General features: G+C 44.7%; 1 protein-coding gene and 1 pseudogene across 1 annotated transcript in view; one reads left to right on the top strand and one right to left on the bottom strand.

Annotated features, from left to right (window-relative positions):
- Window positions 1–9,269: 9,269 nt before the first annotated feature.
- Window positions 9,270–9,476, bottom strand: LOC149461242 (U2 spliceosomal RNA; annotated as a pseudogene).
- A 10,508-nt stretch (window positions 9,477–19,984) lies between these two features.
- Window positions 19,985–22,226, top strand: part of MFRP (membrane frizzled-related protein) — an 88,787-nt gene continuing 86,545 nt past the window's right edge. Inside the window, exon 1 of the mRNA XM_089678575.1 lies at window positions 19,985–20,051. The gene's annotated coding sequence lies outside the window, so the exon portion shown is untranslated. The remainder of the gene's footprint in view (window positions 20,052–22,226) is intronic.

The following is a 22,226-nucleotide window of genomic DNA, read 5'->3' as shown; positions in this document are numbered from 1 at the left end:
AGTTCTATTAGTGAGGTCATTCATTCTTTGAAAAACAGGTGGCAATTATTGCCCTTATTTAAGGAAGGAAGGCAGCAAATGTTGTACATGCTGGTTACAGTGCATTTCTCTCTGACATTCTGAGGAAAATGGGGATGTTCCAGACATTGTTGAGAAGAACAGCGTACCTTGATTAAAAAGTTGATTGGAGAGGGGAAAACATATAAAGAAGTGCAGAAAATGATAGGCTGCTCAGCTAAAATGATCGCAAATGCTTTAAAATGGTAACCAAAACCTGAAAGACGTGGAAGAAAGCGAAAAATTACCATTCGAATGGATACAAGAATAGCCAAAATGGCAAGGACTCAGCCAACAATCAGCTCCAGGAAGATCAAAGAAGGTCTAAAGTTCCCTGTGAGTACTGTTACAATTAGAAGACGCCTATGTGAAGCCAAGCTATCTGCAAGAAGACCCCACAAAGTCCCACTGTTGAAAAAAAGACGTGCTGAAGAGGTTACAATTTGCCAAAGAGTACATTGACTGGCCTAAAGAGAAATGGCGCAACATTTTGTGGACTGATGAAAGTAAGATTGTTCTTTTTGGGTCTAGTGGCCGGAGACAGTTTGTCAGACGACCCCCAAACACTGAATTCAAGCCACAATACACTGTGAAGACAGTGAAGCATGGTTGCGCAAGCATCATGATATGGGGATGTTTCTCATACTACGGTGTTGGGCCTATTTATCGCATACCAGGGATCATGGATCAGTTTGAATACATCAGAATACTTGAAGAGGTCATGCTGCCTTATGCTGAAGAGGAAATGCCCTTGAAATGGGTGTTCCAACAAGACAACGACCCCAAACACACCAGTAAACATGCAACATCTTGGTTCCAGACCAACAAGATTGACGTTATGGAGTGGCCAGCCCAATCCCTGGATCTTAATCCAATAGAAAACTTGTGGGATGACATCAAAAATGCAGTTTCTGAGGCAAAACCAAGAAATAGAGAAGAACTGTGGAATGTAGTCCAATCATCCTGGGCTGGAATACCTGATCACAGGTGCCAGAAGTTGGTTGACTCCATGCAACACAGATGTACAGCAGTTCTCAGAAACAGTGGTTACACAACTAAATATTAATTAACCATTTGCCGCCTGCCCTATGGCCGAATGGCGGGCGGCAAATGTCATCCGCGTTCCGGGTGGATGCCATATGGCGTCCTCCCGCACATGCGCAGATTGCGCTCCTGCAGAGTGGCGCAGCGGCGTGATCTGTCACCGGCCGTGTACCTCGGACACGGCCAATGACAGATCTGAGTATCGGCCCCATTGCCGGTACCATGTGACCTGCTGTGACCAATCACAGCAGGTCACATGACAGTTGTATACAATGGATGGCTTCATTCATGCCATCCATCCTATACTAGTGTCTAGCTGTGAATGGTCACAGCTAATCATATGCACATGTCATGTGATTAGCTGTGGCCAAATCACAGCTAAGCACAAAAAAAAAAAAACCCTGAATGAATCGATGTTATTCAGGTAAATGCTTGCTTATAGCAAAGTAATTCTTTGCTATAAGCAAATTTTGTAAAAGAAAAAAAAAATAATCCTGATCACTTCCCCAAAGTAGTACAATGTTACTATGGTAACATTGTACTACTTTGGTCATAGTAAAATATGAAAAAAAAAATCTTAAAAAAAAGAAAAAAAATGTAATAAAAAATAAAAAAATATATATGTTTTTTTTTCATACTGTCACCAGTCATTGTCCCTGATCACCGCCATGCCAGTTATATGATGACGCTGTACTGCACTGGTGACAATATGTTAAAAAAAAATAGTGAAACAAATTTTTTAAATTTTTTTATTTTCCGAAAAATTATGACAAAAAAATACAACTTCAAAAAACTTGCCATGCCTCTTATGAAGTACGTCGGACTGTCTACTTTACAAAAAGGGGTCATTTGGGGATATCTGTACTGTTCTGACATTCTTGGACCTCAAGAAATTAGATTGGCTGTCAGTACTTCAGGATTGTTTTGATTTGGAATAGAATGTGTAGTGTTCCCAATGCATTTGTGTGTATGGAAAAAAAAATATTAGAAGGATTTTGAGCTTTATTCACTTTTTTTCAACACACTGCTATTATTTTGAACACAACTGTATATATGTTGGACAATAAAATTAAAACACTACATGATTTGCAGGTGTAAAAGCGGCAACATGTTTTGCGTTGAAAGTGGAAGTGATGTAACATTCTTTTGCTTTCACTGTGTGATGAGACACCTAGCTAACAGGTGGGAAGCCTCACTTTTGTCATTCACTGCTGCTAAGTAATACGGAGTCATATCAGAGCTTACTGAACCTCAAAGAAGGCAAATTGTTGGTGTCGCTTAGCTGGTGCGTCTGTGGCTAAAGTTGCCAATATATTTGCCCTGTTGTGAGATACAGTATAAAAGGTTATGATGGCATATACAGTTTCTGGGAAAATGTTGTCTAATAAGCATAAGCACAGTTGCCATGGTCAGCTGACCGAAAGAGACAATAGGACATTGCGCAGAATTGTGACCCTGAATAAGAAAACAACTGCTGCAAAAGTGACTGCAGAGCTCAATCCAGGTCCCGTCAGATGACGTTTTCCTGGAATCTGTATATGCCGTCATAACCTTTTATACTGTACTTCGCGACATGGCAAATAAATTGGCAACTTCAGTCACAGAGGCACCACCTAAGTGGGCACCAACAATTTACCCTCTTTGAAGTTCAGTAAGCTCTGACATGACTCCATATTACTAGCAGCGCACACAGTGAATGACAAAAGTGAGGCTTTCTGCGCTATTATCTAGGTGGCTCATCACACAGCAGAAGTAAAAAAGTGTTACATCACTTCTGCTTTCAACTCAAAAGATATTGTCACTTTCACACCTGCAAATCATGTAGTGTTTCCATTTTTTTGTCTAACCCCTGTATGTACTGTATAGGGCAAATGTATGGTGAGTGGAAATTATGGTGGGGGGCGAGTGTGTCCCCCAGGGCTGTCTTGCTGAGCAGGCTCAGAGCTTAGGCTGGATTTGTCATTGGCAGTGGGAGCTGTCAGACTGCTCAATAGCTGAGAGCAGTGAAAGCAAAGCAAGGAGTGTGTTCTGTGATCTCTGCCTCCCCCTAGAGTGCAGTACCCGGATCTGTGAGTGAACAACGAAGTACTGCAACTTTTTATGGGGGGGGGGGTGTGTGTGTGTGTACGTGTACATGTGTGTTTGTGTGTGTCTGTGTATGCATGTACAATTGTACATGTGTCTGTGTGTATGTACATGTGTGTATCTGTACATGTGCCTGCGTGCATGTACATGTATGTGTGTGTACATGTGTCTATGTGTGTGTGCATGTACAAGTGTGTTTGTGTGAATGTATGTACATGTGTCTGTGTGTTAATGTGTCTGTGTATGTATGTATTTGTGTCTGTGTATGTATGTACATGCGTCTGTGTGTATGTACATGTGTCTGTGCATGTGTATTTCTGTGAATGTACATGTATCTGTGTGTATGCGTGTCTGTACGTGCCTGTGTGTGTATACATGTGTCTGCATGTGTGTGTGTGTGCACAGGTGTCTCTGTTTGTGTGTGTTTGTTGGTGACGAGTAACTCTAAGGCCTGGCTAGTAGCTCAGGACTTGAAATTTTAAGCCCTGTATATATATATATATATATATATATATATATACACACACACACACAGTGCCTTGAAAGAGTATTCATACCCCTTGAAATTTTCCACATTCTGTCATGTTACAACCAAAAATGTAAATGTATTTTATGGGGATTTTATGTGATAGACCAACACAAAGTGACACATAATTGTGAAGTGGAAGGAAAATTATAAATGGTGTTCAAATTTTTTTAATATAAATATCTGAAAACCGTGGTGTGCAATTGTATTCAGCCCCCTTTACTCTACTACCCCTAACTACAATCTAGTGGAACCAATTGCCTTCAGAAGTCACCTAAGTAGTAAATAGAGTCACCTTGTGTGTAATTTAATCTCAGTATAAATACAGCTGTTCTGTGAAGCCCTCAGAGGTTTGTTGAAGAACATTAGTGAACAAACAGCATTATGAAGGCCAAGGAACACACCAGGCACAGGTCACGGATAAATTTACCAAGACATGGCCGTCCACCTAAACTGATAGGCTGGGAAAGGAAAGCATTAATCAGGGATGCAGCCAAGAAGCCCATGGTAACTCTGGATGAGCTGCAGAGATCCACAGCTCGGGTGGGAGAATCTGTCCACAGGACAACTAGTAGTCGTGCACTCCACAAATCTGACCTTTATGGAAGATTAGCAAGAAGAAAGCCATTGTTAAAAGAAAGCCATAAGAAGTCTTATTTGCAGTTTGTGAGAAGCCATGTGGGGGACACAGCAAATATGTGGAAGAAGGTGCTCTGGTCGCATGAGACCAAAATTGAACTTTTTGGCCTAAAAGCAAAACGTTATACAGTATATGGCAGAAAACTAACACTGCACATCACCCTGAACACACCATCTCCACTGTGAAACATGGTGGTGGCAGCATCATGTTGTGAGGATGCTTTTCTTCAACAGGGACAGGAAAGCTGGTCAGAGTTTATGGGAAGATGGATGGAGCCAAATACAGGGCAATCTTAGAAGAAAACCTGTTAGAGTCTGCAAAAGACTTGAGACAGGTGGATGTTCACTTTCCAGCAGGACAACGACCCTAAACATATAGAAAGAGCTACAATGGAATGGTTTAGATCAAAGGATATTTATATGTTAGAATGGCCCAATCAAAGTCCAGAATCTGTGGCAAGACTTGAAAATTGCTGTTAACAGATACTCTCCATTCAATCTGACAGAGTTTATGCTAGTTTGCAAAGAAGAATGGTCAAAAATGTCACTCTCTAGATGTGGAAAACTGGTAGAGACATCCCCAAAAAGACTTGCAACTGTAATTGCAGGGGGGCTGAATACAAATGCACGCTACACTTTTCTGATATTTATTTGTAAAAAATGTTGAAAACCATTTATCATTTTCCTTCCACTTCACAATTATGTGCCACTTTGTGTTGGTCTATCACATAAAATACCAATAAAATACATTTACGTTTTTGGCTGTAACATGAGAAAATGTGGAAAATTTCAAGGGGTATGAATACTTTTTCAAGGCACTGTACATATAGATATGGCATATATTTATTTTAATTGGAAAACATTTAGGGTGTCTTTTGTCACCAGCAGTTGTAGAATGATTAAAGGGGTGAGAATTCTTTTCAGCATGGAATTTATTGTTGTCAAACACATAACCTTGCAGTTGTAAGGTCTGTATCTTACAGTTCTTTATTCCCAAGACTTCCCAAGGTACAGTGGCCATTCCTGTGGATGGAGCACATACTACACCGTGTTCCAAATTATTATGCAAATGATATTTTTCTCATTTACCTAAATAATTGATGTAAATAACAGTCAGCATAATTCTCATGTTATCAACTATTAAGAGTACAATTCACATTTTATTGAACAAACCTCCTAATGATAACCGTATTTTTTTTTAAACATATAAAACTTACAATGACTGTTCCAAATTATTCCGCACAGTAAGTTTCAAAACACTTTATAGGTTGTAAAGAACTGAAAATTGTCATTTGTTGTGTTTGCAGCATATTTACTGAAATCAAAAGCTATTTCAATCAAACTTTTAACAACATTTTAACTTTTTAAACATTTTAACAGGTCACGTTACATTGTAACATAGGACCCCTTATTTGATAGCAGCTTCACAAGTCTTGCATCCATTGTGAGTTTTTGGACAGTTTCTGCTTGAATTTGTTTGCAAGATGTCAGAATAGCCTCCCAGAGCTGCTGTTTGGATGTAAACTGCCTCCCACCCTCATAGATCTTTTGCTTGAGGATGCTCCAAAGGTTCTCAATAGGATTGAGGTCAGGGGAGGATGGAGGCCACACCATGACTTTCTCTCCTTTTATCCCCATAGCAGCCATTGATGCAGAGGTATTCTTTGCAGCATGAGATGGTGCATTGTCATGCATGAAGATAATTTTATTACAGAAAGCATAGTTCTTCCTTCTGTACCAGGGAAGAATGTGGTCAGTCATAAACTCCACATACTTTGCAGAGGTCATCTTTACACCTTCGGGGACCCTAAAGGGGCCGAGCAGCTCTGTTCCCATGATTCCGGCCCAAAACATGACTCCACCACCGCCTTTCTGACGTTGCAGCCTTGTTGGAACAGGGTGGCTGTCCACCAACCATCCACTACTCCAGTGTTTCTCAACTCCAGTCCTCATGGACCCCCAACAGGTCATGTTTTCAGGATTTCCCTCAGATGAAACAGCTGTGGTAATTACTAAGGCAGTGAAACTGATCAAATCACCTGTGCAAAATAATGGAAATCCTGAAAACATGACCTGTTGGGGGTCCATGAGGACTGGAGTTGAGAAACACTGCACTACTCCATCCATCTGGACCATCCAGGGTTGCACGGCACACATCAGTGAACAGGACTGTTTGAAAATTAGTCTTCGTGTATTTTTCTGCCCAATGCAGCCATTTCTGCTTGTGAGCATTGGTTAGTGGTGGCCGAATAGAAGGTTTATGCACAGTTGCAACACCCTGGAGGACTCTACACCTTGATGTCCGTGGCACTCCAGAGGCACCAGCAGCTTCAAATATCTGTTTGCTGCTATGTAATGGTATTTTAGCAGCTGCTCTCTTGATCCAATGCATGGATCTGGCAGAAATCTTCCTCAATGTGCCTTTATCTGCACGAACCCGTCTGTGCTCTGATTCAGCCACAAATCTCTTAATAGTGTGATGATCACGCTTAAGTTTTCATGAAATATCTAATGTTTTCATACCTCGCCCAAGGCATTGAACTATTTCACTCTTTTCAGCAGCAGAGAGATCCTTTTTCTTCCCCATATTGCTTGAAAATGGTGCTCTGCTTAATAATGTGGAACACCCTCCTTTAGTAGTTTTTCCTTAAATTGGGCTCATCGGCCAATCTAATTATCACAGGTGTCCGAGACTGTTTTCAGTGATCAAAAGAGCCCTGACACACAATGCCATCCATGAGTTAAACTGAAAAACAAAATATTTAATCTTTGTGACACTTAAATAGAATTTGCATAATAGTTTGGAACAGGGTGTACTGTTAGTTTATGTTTGTAAGCAACTGCCAGCCGTTGACGTTTTGCTGCAGATGCAGCCCTCTCTCTGTGTCCCCACTTGCTTGTTTTTTGGTGGGGGTACAGAGCAAAGCAGAAAGATTGGGACCATCATAGTATAGGAAACTCTAGTTGGCAGCCGTGGCATTTTGGTTGGCAGTGTTCCTGTGTCAGTAGGACATTTAGCGGTGAAGAGTTCAGTGGGGGCTCGCAGTGTTTGGACTGGACTAACAGTGTAGGCGAAAAACACCAGGCAAATTCCTGATTTGTTATTAGCAGAATCTTGTTGGGAAATTAAGTCTTGACAAGGCTGAGACTGCGCTTTGAAATCCCTTATTAAGTAGCAGAGTTTACCTGCCTGGTTTTCTTGGCAACGGGAAAGGCCTAAACAGACTGTTTGCGTAGTTTCTGCATTTTTCACTTGGAGCCAAAGTGCTCAGTTGAGAACTGGCTGTGCTAATCGCTTGTTTATGTTATGTTTTCACTGAACCACTTTGGGGCTATGGATGGAAATAACAAGGTAACAACATGCACTCTCTACAGTTCTTTTGCTGGTTTGCAAAAAAAACTTAAAGAAAATAATTTTTAAGTAACAAAGGAAAGGAGAGACTTTATAAGGTGTTAACTGAATTTAAACTGGCTTTCACTTTAAGACCTCATGCACAGGAATGTCTAGAGGCTCAAAAGTGCTCAAGCATAAAATTCCTTGTGTTTTTCTACTTCTGGGGAGCAATAAGTGTCCCGTACAACCGGCTACAAAAGTGAATGGCTGTAAGCAGCAACCTTCAATGTTCCTGTGCATGTTTTACCCACATGTGCTTGTACAGCAAAATTGCATGTTCAGGGAAATATGCTCTACAAGCTGATGCTCAAGATCATGAACATTTAAACCAGTACAGTAGCATACAGCCATTCACCTGTATGGCCAGCTGTACTCGATACCTGCAGCTCCTTGGGCATGGCACCAGGAATTTTATGCTTTAGCACTTTTGTGCCATTAAATGTTTGTGTGCATGAAGAGTAACGAAAAAAAAATATTGCTGACTGGTATAATGTGCAGCGGCCTCTAGAGATGCCTTTAAATTCCCGCATCAGCTTTCAGCACACTTTCTTTGGACGCCCAGCCCTTAAGATCAGGCAAAGCTCCAGGTCCTCTATCACTCCCCTATTATTATGATGGCTTGCCTCACTAGTCAGTAGGAAAGTACGGGAGGTGGGTAGGGTCAGGAAAGCTACAAAACTATGGCCAGGTTCATACTTCCTGCTACACTAGGTCAGATGTTTTATGTCACTCCTTCCTCCCCAGGTAAACTGGCTAGTCTTAATATTAGAATAGTAAAATTCTCCTGCACATGAGTGAGAAGGACTATAGGCCACAATCCTGATTGTATCACATGGAATAGATTTTTTTTTTTTTTTTAAGTCCGCAAACGTGTAGGGGTGTGCTTTGTCCTTCCACCGAAGGGGATGGACCTCTACCCTGATCCCCCGGGGCATGAAGCTCCTGACAGGGACAAGGTTCCCATTTGGTCCACCTAGCCAAAAGGCCAGGCGGACCTCCGTTCCTTGTGGCCAGCCAAAGCCAGCCACTCAGTACTTGGCCAGGGGGTTCTCCCGAAGAGAAAACTCCCTAGGGACAGGGGAGGAAGGAATCAAAAGGCCACACATCCTCCCCCTAGACTTCAGGGCAGGCCCAAGGACCCACACCCTCCATCCTGTGAGAAAATAAAACACACACATAAGAGTGAAAGTGAAAAAACGTGGGAGAGTAAATAAATTAGATAAATAAAAAATAAAAAAGTGGTTGTGCCATATTGTGCACAGACCAGGCCCTGAGGCCTGTAGCAAAAATTGCCCCGAACTTAGCCAAAAGGCCTGGTCCTGAGGGCGCTGTGCAGGAAAAGTGGTAAACACAGTGGCCATGTGCCTTTTCACACTGTGGGGTCCCACACCCAGGTGTTACTAAGAGCACCCCTGAGGCGACCACTCAGGGGGCACTGGTTTGCTGACTTTCTGCCTTCCCGTCCCCTGGCCAGACAAGGTAGATCTGCTCAAATCAGGAGGTACTGGGCCCTTCTGGCGTTCCAAAGGGTAATTACTCCCGGGCCCCAACTCCAATGGGCACCACGGTTTCTGTTCCCCCCGTATTAACCATCAGGACCCCCATCATACCAGCAGGGGTACTATACAACCAGTCATCCCCGCAAAGCTATAATGACCGTGGAGCACCCCTGCTGGACACTGATAAGAACAGATACTACACTTAATCTAAGCCAAAAGGTCGAGAAGCGAATAGATGAATATCTATATCTAAGGAATAGATGAATGACGAAAGTAGACCAACGGATATGATAGGCCTTGCTGTTCTCATAGACGACTGGAGTAGTCCAACATGGCAACTGCAAACAAAGAAACAGAGAGCGCACCGACCTAGTGCATTATCCAAGGATCAATTTATTAAGAATAGGATAAAAAATACACAAACATTTCCTGTGAACGCTCACAAAACAAATGTCACTACATGATAAAAGTACGCTGAGACCCAATGGACCCTATAACTCCTGCAGGACCAAGGCTAGGCTGATGCGTTTTCAAGGAACTCCCTCTTCCTCAGAGCCAAAAAACAGGAGCCTATCATCACAATATATACCCAGCTAATCTCAGCATGGTACACCTAAACTCCACCCACATCCCACAACCAGGGGGGAGGGGACAAGTAAATGAGCATTGCTGTAAATAAACACACACATATAATATATATGTATGCATACACCCAACCAATGCATCCACACATGCATACAGAGAACAAAAAAAACAGTGCATAACGCTTTCATAGCGCCAGTCTTGCCTTGGTCCTAAACGGTTCCTTCAGGCGTTATAGGGTCCATTGGGTCTCAGCGTACTTTTATCATGTGGTGACATATGTTTTGTGAGCATTCATGTTTGTGAGTATTTTTTATCCTATTCTTAATAAATTGATCCTTGGATAATGCACTAGGCCGATGCACTCTCTGTTTATTTGTTTGCAGTAGTAGTAGTATATTACACAAAGGTAAACTTTATAGCCACATAAGCATATCAGGGAACTTTCTGGCTTTTTATGTGTTACCTGCTCTCCGGTTTGCAACTTAAATGCAGGAGGCAGATTAGGAACATTCCATTTAATACAGCGGTTCTCAACCTGGGGGTCGCGACCCCTTTGGGGGTCGAACGACGCTTCCACAGGGGTCGCCTAAGACCATCGGAAAACACATATTTCCGATGGTCTTAGGAACCGAGACACCGCTCCTCGCCGCCTCCGCCGCCGCCACCGCCGTCTCCAGGTGTGGGCGGGATGACATGCCGCCCCTGTCATCTGGACACACCTCGAGATCAATCCTCGCCTGTGATTGGCCGCCGGCACTGTAGCTCAGGAGAGGCACACAGGCGGCCAATCACCGGCAAGGAGGTGGAGCTTGGAGAGGAGGAGCCGAGCGGCACCGCGAAGATCGAGCGAGTGAAGAGGAGGAGAGCGGCCGGAGAAGGAAGACATCTGACAGGTAAGTGTCGGTACCATGGGAGAGGGAGGGAGCGAGCGAGCCCAGGCTGGAGCAGGGGTCTGCAAGGTAAGTATCATTGGTGTCAGTGGGAATAGTGCCCCATCATTGGTGTCACTAATACCAATGATGGGGCACTATTCCTCCCACTGACACCAACGATGGGACACTATTCCTCCCACTGACACCAATGATGGGGCACTATTCCTCCCCCAAATGACACCAACGATGGGGCACTATTCCTCCCCCACTGACACCAAGGATGGGGCACGATTCCTCCCCCCACTGACACCAACGATGGGGCACAATTCCTCCCCCCACTGACACCAAGGATGGGGCACTATTCCTCCCCCCACTGACACCAACGATGGGGCACAATTCCTCCCCCCACTGACACCAAGGATGGGGCACTATTCCTCCCCCCACTGACACCAAGGATGGGGCACTATTCCTCCCCCCACTGACACCAAGGATGGGGCACTATTCCTCCCCCCACTGACACCAAGGATGGGGCACTATTCCTCCCCCCACTGACACCAAGGATGGGGCACTATTCCTCCCCCCACTGACACCTATGATGGGGATGGGGCACTATTCCCCCCACTGACACCTATGATGGGGCACTATTCCCCCCACTGACACCTATGATGGGGCACTATTCCCCCCACTGACACCAATGATGGGGCACTATTCCCCCCACTGACACCTATGATGGGGCACTATTCCTCCCCCCACTGACACCAATGATGGGGCACTATTCCTCCTCCCACTGACACCAATGATGGGGCACTATTCCTCCCACTGACAGCAATGATGGGGCACTATTCCTCCCACTGATACCAATGATGGGGCACTATTCCTCCCACTGATACCAATGATGGGGCACTATTCCTCCCACTGACACCAATGATGGGGCACTATTCCTCCCACTGACACCGATGATGGGGCACTATTCCTCCCACTGACACCGATGATGGGGCACTATTCCTCCCACTGATACCGATGATGGGGCACTATTCCTCCCACTGACACCGATGATGGGGCACTATTCCTCCCACTGATACCGATGACGGGGCACTATTCCTCACACTGATACCGATGACGAGGCGCTATTCCTCCCACTGACACCGATGACGAGGCACTATTCCTCCCACTGACACCGATGATGGAGCACTATTCCTCCCACTGATACCTATGATGGGGCACTATTCCCCCCACTGACACCAATGATGGGGCACTATTCCCCCCACTGACACCTATGATGGGGCACTATTCCTCCCCCCACTGACACCAATGATGGGGCACTATTCCTCCTCCCACTGACACCAATGATGGGGCACTATTCCTCCCACTGACAGCAATGATGGGGCACTATTCCTCCCACTGATACCAATGATGGGGCACTATTCCTCCCACTGACACCAATGATGGGGCACTATTCCTCCCACTGACACCGATGATGGGGCACTATTCCTCCCACTGACACCAATGATGGGGCACTATTCCTCCCACTGACACCGATGATGGGGCACTATTCCTCCCACTGATACCGATGACGGGGCACTATTCCTCCCACTGATACCGATGACGGGGCACTATTCTTCACACTGATACCGATGACGAGGCACTATTCCTCCCACTGACACCAATGACGGGGCACTATTCCTCCCACTGATACCAATGACGGGGCACTATTCCTCCTCCCACTGATACCAATGATGGGGCACTATTCCTCCCACTGACACCAATGACGGGGCACTATTCCTCCCCCCACTGACACCAATGATGGGGCACTATTCCTCCCACTGATACCAATGATGGGGCACTATTCCTCCCACTGATACCAATGATGAGGCACTATTCCTCCCACTGACACCTATGATGGGGCACTATTCCCCCCACTGACACCAATGATGGGGCACTATTCCTCCCCCCACTGACACCAATGATGGGGCACTATTCCTCCTCCCACTGACACCTATGATGGGGCACTATTCCTCCCACTGATACCGATGATGGGACACTATTCCTCCCACTGATACCGATGATGGGGCACTATTCCTCCCACTGACACCGATGATGGAGCACTATTCCTCCCACTGATACCGATGACGGGGCACTATTCCTCCCACTGATACCAATGATGGGGCACTATTCCTCCCACTGACACCGATGATGGGGCACTATTCCTCCCACTGACACCGATGATGGAGCACTATTCCTCCCACTGATACCAATGATGGGGCACTATTCCTCCCACTGACACCAATGATGGGGCACTATTCCTCCTCCCACTGACACCAATGATGGGGCACTATTCCTCCCACTGACACCGATGATGGGGCACTATTCCTCCCACTGACACCGATGATGGGGCACTATTCCTCCCACTGACACCGATGATGGAGCACTATTCCTCCCACTGATACCGATGATGGGGCACTATTCCTCACACTGATACCGATGATGGGGCACTATTCCTCACACTGATACCAATGATGGGGCACTATTCCTCACACTGACACCAATGACGAGGCACTATTCCTCCCACTGACACCAATGACGGGGCACTATTCCTCCCACTGACACCAATGATGGGACACTATTCCCCCCCACTGATACCAATGATGGGGCACTATTCCTCCCACTGACACCAATGATCGGGCACTATTCCTCCCACTGATACCAATGATGGGACACTATTCCTCCCACTGATACCAATGATGGGGCACTATTCCTCCCACTGACACCAATGATGGGCACTATTCCTCCCACTGACACCAATGATGGGACACTATTCCTCCCACTGACACCAATGACGGGGCACTATTCCTCCCACTGACACCAATGACAGGGCACTATTCCTCCCACTGACACCAATGACGGGGCACTATTCCTCCCACTGACACCAATGACGGGGCACTATTCCTCCCACTGACACCAATGAAGGGGGCACTATTCCTCCCACTGACACCAATGATGGGGCACTATTCCTCCCACTGACACCAATGATGGGACACTATTCCTCCCACTGACACCAATGACGGGGCACTATTCCTCCCACTGACACCAATGACAGGACACTATTCCTCCCACTGACACCAATGACGGGGCACTATTCCTCCCACTGACACCAATGACGGGGCACTATTCCTCCCACTGACACCAAGGAAGGGGGCACTATTCCTCCCACTGACACCAATGACGGGGCACTATTCCTCCCACTGATACCAATGATGGGGCACTATTCCTCCCAATGGCACCAAGGAAGGGGGCACTATTCCTCCCACTGACACCAATGACAGGACACTATTCCTCCCACTGACACCAATGACGGGGCACTATTCCTCCCACTGACACCAATGACGGGGCACTATTCCTCCCACTGACACCAAGGAAGGGGGCACTATTCCTCCCACTGACACCAATGACGGGGCACTATTCCTCCCACTGATACCAATGATGGGGCACTATTCCTCCCACTGACACCAAGGAAGGGGGCACTATTCCTCCCACTGACACCAATGACGGGGCACTATTCCTCCCACTGATACCAATGACGTGGCACTATTCCTCCTACTGCAAAATTACAGTTATGAAGTAGCAACGAAAATAATTTTATGGTTGGGGGTCACCACAACATGAGGAACTGTATTAAGGGGTCGCGGCGCTAGAAAGGTTGAGAACCACTGATTTAATAGGTGATATAGGCATCTTATCATATGTCAAAAACAACAAAGAAAAATTCTCAGCACACTTGCCAGCCTTCAACAAACCAAATTGTCCTGTCTAACAGTTCGCGTCAAAACCAGGGTTTTGTGTCCACGCATTTGCAAATATATGTGTAAGTTGCAGGGCCACTTCATGCATCCTAGTGTACTGCAGTCCCAACTCTATAAACTTTGAGAGTCTCCAAAGTTGGAGCACCTACAGTAAAGGAAATAAGTATTTGATCCCCTGCTGATTTTGAATGTTTGCCCACTCACAAAGAAATGATCAGTCTAAAAATCAAATGTTAGGTGTATTGTAACACTGAGACAGAATAGCAACAAAAAATTCATAAGAAATGCATGTATAACAAATTGTGCACTGATTTGCATGGTCATTGAAGGAAATAAGTATTTGATCCCCTTCACAAAACATGACATAGTACTTGGTGGCTAATCCCTTGTTGGCAATCACAGAAGTCAGACGTTTCCTGTAGTTGGCCACCTGGTTTGCACACATCTCAGGAGGGATTTTGTCCCACTCCTCTTGGCAGATCCTCGCCAAGTCATTAAGGTTTGGTGGCTGACGTTTGGCAATTCGAACTTTCAGCTCCTTCAACCGATTTTCAATCGGATTAAGGTCTGAAGACTGGCTATGCCACTCCAGGACCTTAATGTGTTTCTTCTTGAGCCCCTCCTTTGTTGCCTTGGCCTTGTGTTTTGGGTCATTGTCATGCTGGAACACCCATCCACGACCCATTTTCAATGCCATGGCTGAGGAAAGAAGGTTCTCACCCAAGATTTGACGATACATTGCCCCGTCCATCGTCCCTTTGATGCGGTGCAGTTGTCCTGTCCCCTTAGCAGAAAAACACCCCCAAAGAAGAATGTTTCCACCACCATGTTTGACAGTTGGGATGGTGTTCTTGGGGTCATAGGCCGCATTCCTCCTCCTCCAAACACGGCTAGTTGAGTTGATGCCAAAGAGCTCGATTTTGGTCTCATCTGGCCACAACACTTTCAACCAGTCCTCCTCTGCATCATTCAGATGTCCAGTGGCAGACTTCAGACGGCCTGGAAATGTGCTTACTTGAACAGAGGGACCTTGCGGGCACTGCAGGATTTCAATCCTTGTCAGCGTAGTGTGTTACCAATTGTTTTCTTGGTGACTGTGGTTCCAACTGCCTGGAGATCATTGACAAGATCCTCACATGTAGTTCTGGGATGATTCCTCACTGTTCTCATGATCATCGACACTCCATGAGGTGAGAACTTGCATGGTGCACCAGAGCTAGGGAGACTGACAGTTGTTTTGTGTTTCTTTCATTTGCGAATGATTGCACCAACTGTTGTCACCTTCTCACCAAGCTGCTTGGTGATAGTTTGGTAGCCCAGTCCAGCCTTTTGTAGGTCTACAAACTTGTCCCTGACATCCTTGGACAGCTCTTTGGTCTTTGCCATGGTGGAGAGTTTGGAATCTGATTGTTTGATTGCTCCTGTGGACAGGTGCCTTTTATACAGGTAACAAAATGAGATTAGCAGCACTCCCTTTAAGAGACTGCTTCTAATCTCAGCTTGTTACCTGTATGAAAGCCACCTGGTAGCCAGAAATGCTGCTGAATGATAGGGGATCAAATACTTATTTCCCTCATAAACATGCAAATCAGTCCATAATTTGTTAGACATGCATTTCTTTTGAATTTTTTGTTGCTATTCTGTCTCTCAGTGTTACAATACACCTACCATTCGATTTTTAGACTAATAATTTCTTTGTGAGTGGGCAAACATTCAAAATCAGCAGAGGATCAAATACTTATTTCCTTCACTGTATATAGTAATAAATAGATGAAGGGCAGGTATGCCTGGAGGGAGCCCACCCCTCTTTAAAGGTAGAGGGATGCTGGACATCCAGCAATATGTAAATGCATTAAAAACATGTTGTTTTGTACAGTCACATACTGATTGCCAGTCTGTAATCTGTGGGCATATGAAAATATTAATGCATTTAGAAAAACTGTATCTGAGGGAGTGATACCTGCACCACTGTAAACATTCTGGCATGCCCTTGACTGCTCCTCATATTCCTTGATTTCAGTTAACACCCTCCTCAGGGACTCAAAAAATGGTATCATGACAGTTGTTTTGGTGTTCAATGGGTTAACTGCATAGTTAACCAACCCCAAAGTTGATCACTTTTAGTATGATTGCAACTAAACAGTGGTCCTCTGAGCTATACAATCTCTCTGCTGGATGAGGCTGAAAGGCTTGAGGCTTGTTACGTATTGGTGGGAGCACAGCTGTGATCTGACCCATGTATTTGTCCTTAATGGTCATACTCATTTGCTCTTTGCGCTCTTTTCCTGTTTCACCTACAGTGAATGCTACAGTCATCCAGGTTACCTGTGCCTCCAAGTGGAAGCTTACCCATGCCAGCCAAGAGGCTACCGCTGCACCCTGTACAAGACGTCAAGCCCAATACTTCCTGCAAGAAGTGTAGTTCAACTCAAGGTTGAACCTGTCACCAACAACATTTGGGGAGTTTTACTTTGTCCTCATCCTTAAAGTGTTACTAAACCCACAACAGGAAAATCAGTCTGTATATCTGTATATGCAGTAAAGCATGCTTGTTATACTCACTGTGGAAGCTAAGGGGTTAATCCTCTGCATTTTTAACCAGGATTTACCCCCCTTCAAGACCAGGCCATTTTTTGTGTTACGGCACTGCGTTACTTTAACTGATAATTGCACGATCATGCAATGCTGCACCCAAATTAAATTTATGTCCTTTTTTCCCATGAATTAAGCTTTCTTTTGGTGGTATTTGATCGCCTGTGCAGTTTTTATTTTTTTTTTGGCTATAAAAAAACCTGACAATTTTGAGAAAAAAAATATTTTAGACTTTTTGCTATTAAACATATCCGGTAAAAAAACGTAAAAAATCAAATGTCGTCATAAGCTTAGGGCAAAATGCATTTTGCTACATGTCTCTGCTAAAGAAAAATCCCAATACATGTAAATTAATTGGTTTACGTAAAAGTTATAGTGTTTACAAATGGCGGTATATATACTGGGATTATTTAAATTTCGTAAAATTTTTACTAGTAATGATGGCGATCAGCGATTTATAGTGGGACTGCGGCAGGCATTCTGACACTGGGGGGAACTGACTTGGTGTCACTGACATGCCCAGCGACACCCATACAGTGACCAGTGTTAAAAAAAAGCACTGACACTGTACTAAGGGCACTGGGCAGGAAGGGGTTAACATAAGGGGCGATCAAAGGATTAACTGTGTGCTGTTTTACTTGTGTCTGCGTGTGTGTGCTTCACTGTAATCACACTGCTTTGCATGGCTGTGCTGTGCACAGCCATCCAAAGCAGTGTGCACGAGCTGCCAGGAAGGAGAACTGTATTGTTTACATACAGTTCTCCTCCCCGTCAGAGAGGCTCAGCAATCACTGGGCGCCAGCAAGTAATCACCGGCCAGGACCCGGTGATTGACAGCTGTGGCTGAGAATGGCAGCGCGGGTAGGGCGCACGCCTCGAGAGTGCCCCCTACCTGGCAATGCAAAATCACGTTTATATATGTGATTTTGCACACCCGTTCTGCCCTGTAGCAGTATATCGGCTATAGGGCAGTCAGGAAGTGGTTACAAATGCTGTTTGATTCTGACTTCTCTGATCCTCCCCTTCTTCCAGTGTCTTCCTCTTATCTCCTGATAAGGCATATGGTGTGGAGACACTCTGCACATGCTCAGTTTAGTGTGTATTGCTAGAGTTTTTTTTCTTGGGAGAGTGCATTTGATCAGCACAGCAAAATGACTGTGTTTCCTTGTTCTGTGTACTGTGGGAGATCAGATAGAGTGAATTCAGGGTCTTGAGTTTAATAACACTTTAAGGGTTTTCCATTTTCTTTTGCAAATGGTTATTCAAATAAAAACATGCCTTCTCTGTTAATCCATTTGTTGCCATCTGTGGAACCAAGAGCAATAAAATCTATTTTATATCTACTGGCAAGACCACTCCACTCCACTCTACAGCAGCGGAGAGGACACAGATCTGTCATTGCTTAGCGGAGATCAGCTGAGAGATCCCCTGCTGAGCAAACAGATCCACCTAGTCTTAAAGGGGCGTAAAACTCCTATAACTAAAAGAAGTCTTGACTATGTCTCATTAAAGTGGAGTTCCACCTGAGAAAAAAACAGTCAGCAGCTACAAAAACTGTAGCTGCTGACTTTTTAAAATACAGCCACTTACCTGTCCCTCGGTCCAGCGGTGTCCTCACCACCTCTGGATTCACCGGATGTCTTCTCTCCCTGGCACCAGCATCTTCAGTGTGAGCACCCAGCTGTGACAGCTTGCGGCTTCACATCCAGGTGCCCACTGCACATGCACAAGAAGCACTGCGCTTTGTGAATGGCCCCGTAGTCTTCTGGGACCCACGTGGGGGGTAAGACAGCTTCCGCTTCCGATCACCTAGGCAATCGAAGTTAGAGTGGGTTCCTGTCAAATTCGGTTACGCCCCCCCCTGCTCCCCAAAGGTGCCAATCCTTAATGGGGAGCGGGGGACAAGGGCTTAAAGCAGAACTTCCCCTTTTGGGTGGAGCTCCGCTTTAAGCACAAATATTTAGTGACTGTAATAGTCTGGATGTGTTGTGCTTATTATCCATATATAGTTATACAGTATATATTGATAACGATGACGAATGTATTTCAATGCCAACTCCACCAGTTAACACACTCACCTTCCTTTCACTTTCCTGTCACTCTATTCAGCCACCAGGAGCCAGGAAGCTAGAATGTAGTATATTTTGTTTTTTTGCGGACTATTGTGATTTGTTTCTTTTGTGACATTTCTTTTGACCTCTACCCTGTATGTATCTTTTTACTTTTGCACTGTGATGTCATTACTATGGAGTGTTGTTGGCGGGTGGGACTTTAGGTTTATTAGCCTGTTCACCTCCCTGTTTTAGTGTTTTGACAAAGAGAGGCTGAGCTCAGTCAAACCGTTGACAATAAAATGCTGTTGCTTTTGATATATCTCCGCTGCAAGACCCAAGAGTGGCTCTAAATCTGTTTTGTATTTTTGGATCTATATGGATATTTCTTCGTGGGTGAACACTCAGGCATCTATCTCATGCATAGAGTGCTGTGGCTACCCTTTCATCTATACAGTGTATATAAATATACACACTAGACAAGTTAAACTGAAAACACAAATCACACATATCAAGCATAACATCCTGTTTGTTTCTTTTTCATTTTTGTAAGTTGTCACTTTATGTAGAAATGTCAAAACTTGTGTCATGTGTGCAAAAGAATCATTAAAAAACTTTAACTGGACACTATTTTCTCTGTACATGCATTCTGCATAATTGTAAACCCTACATCTGAGCAATTTATAATGTGCATATTGTAATGTTATTCCTTAAATAAAGCTTGTGTTTAAAAAATGAATTTAAAGTGCTTGAGGTGGATTTGTTGGCGTTACGGGGAGGGTCACTCACCTGACTCGGATTAAATTGTCTGGCACATTTTCTAGCAGGCCCCCTCTCTGCTTTGGCACTCTGCTTCAAGCTTACAAAGTTTCACAACAGGAAAAAGAAACACTTGGAATCACAACAGGTATGTAATCCGCATGCTGCAGTTTTAGTGCACTGTAATACATGTTAATTCTTTGCAATACTCAACACACAAAACTGTTTTGTTGTACTGTGTAATTCTGTTTAACTGTGTACTATAGGATAACTGTTTTAAAGGGACATGTTATTATGTTGAACTTTTATTTGTTTCTTTTCTATTAATTCTATTATTCACAGTTGCACCTTCAGTAATGTAAATGCATGAACAATACAAGTTGCTGCTTTCATGGTGAAATTGACCACAAAATACAAAACTAAAAGAGTTAACTGTATTACATGAAAATAAATAACAGCAAATTATATAAAACTACCCACACTGGTCCAGACATTGAAGCTCAGCAGTAAATTTTACTGGATGACAGATACAAGTTTTGTGGATGATTAGCTCTGTAGACTTTGCTCGTTGGAAGTGCAGCAGTACAGAAGTGCAGCAGGATAAAAGTGCATAGTTTGAACAGCAGTCTTTTGAAAACAACAGGAGTTTGGAAACAGCTAACTATCTTAGTATTTGTGTTTGAATTTAAGTAAATCTTTTTTAAAAGTCTGGTTTGGTTCAGTGCAGCACTTGTTTGGCATTTGTTTTTTGTGGTGCCCTTTGAAAGCTGGGATGCTGCCCCATTTGTATGCAGATTTCTCGCCTAGGTGATGACATTGTTTGTCTAAATTCACTGGTTAGTGCCCTGCAGTCCGAGATCAAGAGGCTGTCTAAGCCAATTTCTTTTGTTGAGCTGCCCTGCAGAAAGCCACCTCTTCCTAAAAGACTGTACAGGAGAAGAGCAATGTGGACAACTGTTGGGTCAGGAAGACTGAGGCCTCTGGACCATAAACATGTAGCTTTTGGTGTGACGCTGCATAACAAAGGTTGCAAACGCAGCTGTGAGTATAAGAAGGAGGACCCTGACAAAAAATTGCTTTGCCAAAAATAAATGTTTTATTTGAGGTTTCATTCCAGGCAAGTGTTGTGGAAAAGGCTCCTAAAAGGTAAAGCCATCTTCTTGTTGGTGATTCAATTGTAAGAGGTGTTTATTTAGGAAATCATGTGGAAGTGTCAAAGGAAGTTAGATGTTTACTCAGTGCTACCTGTAGGAGAGATAAAAGGCGCATTTTAATAATTGTCAAAAAGCTAGTGAAAGGTGCAATGTTGATGTTGTGCACCTTGGCACAAACGATTTGTCCCGTAATGATGTGTGTTCTGTACAGAAGGATTTTCAGTATTTGGGGCATGATCTTCAACAGTTAGGCTGTACTGTTACATTTTTGGAGGTCTTACCTGTGCATAATGGACAACAAGAGAAAGTACTTTGTATAGCAAAGAGTTCAATGTTTGGTTATAGGATTGGTGCAAAGCTGAAGGTTTTGCTTATGTTAGTCATGATGCTATCAGGTGGTCTGACATTGAGCTGTACAAAAGAGATTGTCTGCATCCCTCACACAAGGGCGCTGTGCTGAGTATGGAATTTAGCAGTTTTTTGGACATGCATTTAAACTGAGAAATGGGGGCAGAGATGTAATTATTGAGGAGCATTTCTGTCCCCAGCAGGTTGAACCAAATGTGAGGGTTTGTGTTGCTAAGGACTGGGCTGATGGGCTGGGCACTTCAGTTAAAGTTTCTGGTGGTAAAGAAAAAGCAGTAGAGGGAGGGCACTCGAGAACAAAACCCATGATGGCCGCTCGGTAGGCGCGCTCCTCTCCCACAGCACATTGGCCAATTTGACAGCTCTCAGGGGGGTCAGCCAGCTGCTCACTGACCCTCCCTGGATCACTGCCTCCCCAGCCGCTCTGATGGTGAAGAAAACCGGGGCCGCCCGTACCTCCAGTGCTTGGCAAGCCACTCCGGAATTTGCAGCCTACTCAACAGAGGCCGCAAATGGATCACTGGACTCGATTTCGGGCCCGCCACTGCCCGCGGGTACACCGGATCCCGCGGATGTGATGGGCACTAAGCCAGGGGCACCCCTGAAATCCCCTGCACCGACCATGCAAGATGTGGAGCTCCTGAATCGTTTCAAGTTGATGCTGCACACCAAGTTGTCCTCTGCTACTTCTAAACTGGCAGAACGCCTCTCATGAGAGCAACCAGACGAACTATCTCAAGTATAAAATCGATGCTGCGGCCATTGGTCATTGAAAGCCATGAGCAGGACCTGTGCAACCTTAA

The sequence above is a fragment of the Staurois parvus genome, unplaced genomic scaffold (assembly GCF_062004578.1).
Source record: "Staurois parvus isolate SC_StPar_1 unplaced genomic scaffold, SC_StPar_1.0 ptg000207l, whole genome shotgun sequence".
Lineage (NCBI taxonomy): Eukaryota > Metazoa > Chordata > Amphibia > Anura > Ranidae > Staurois > Staurois parvus.
Note: the sequence above shows the minus strand (reverse complement) of the source record. Positions and strands in the feature narration are given on the sequence as shown.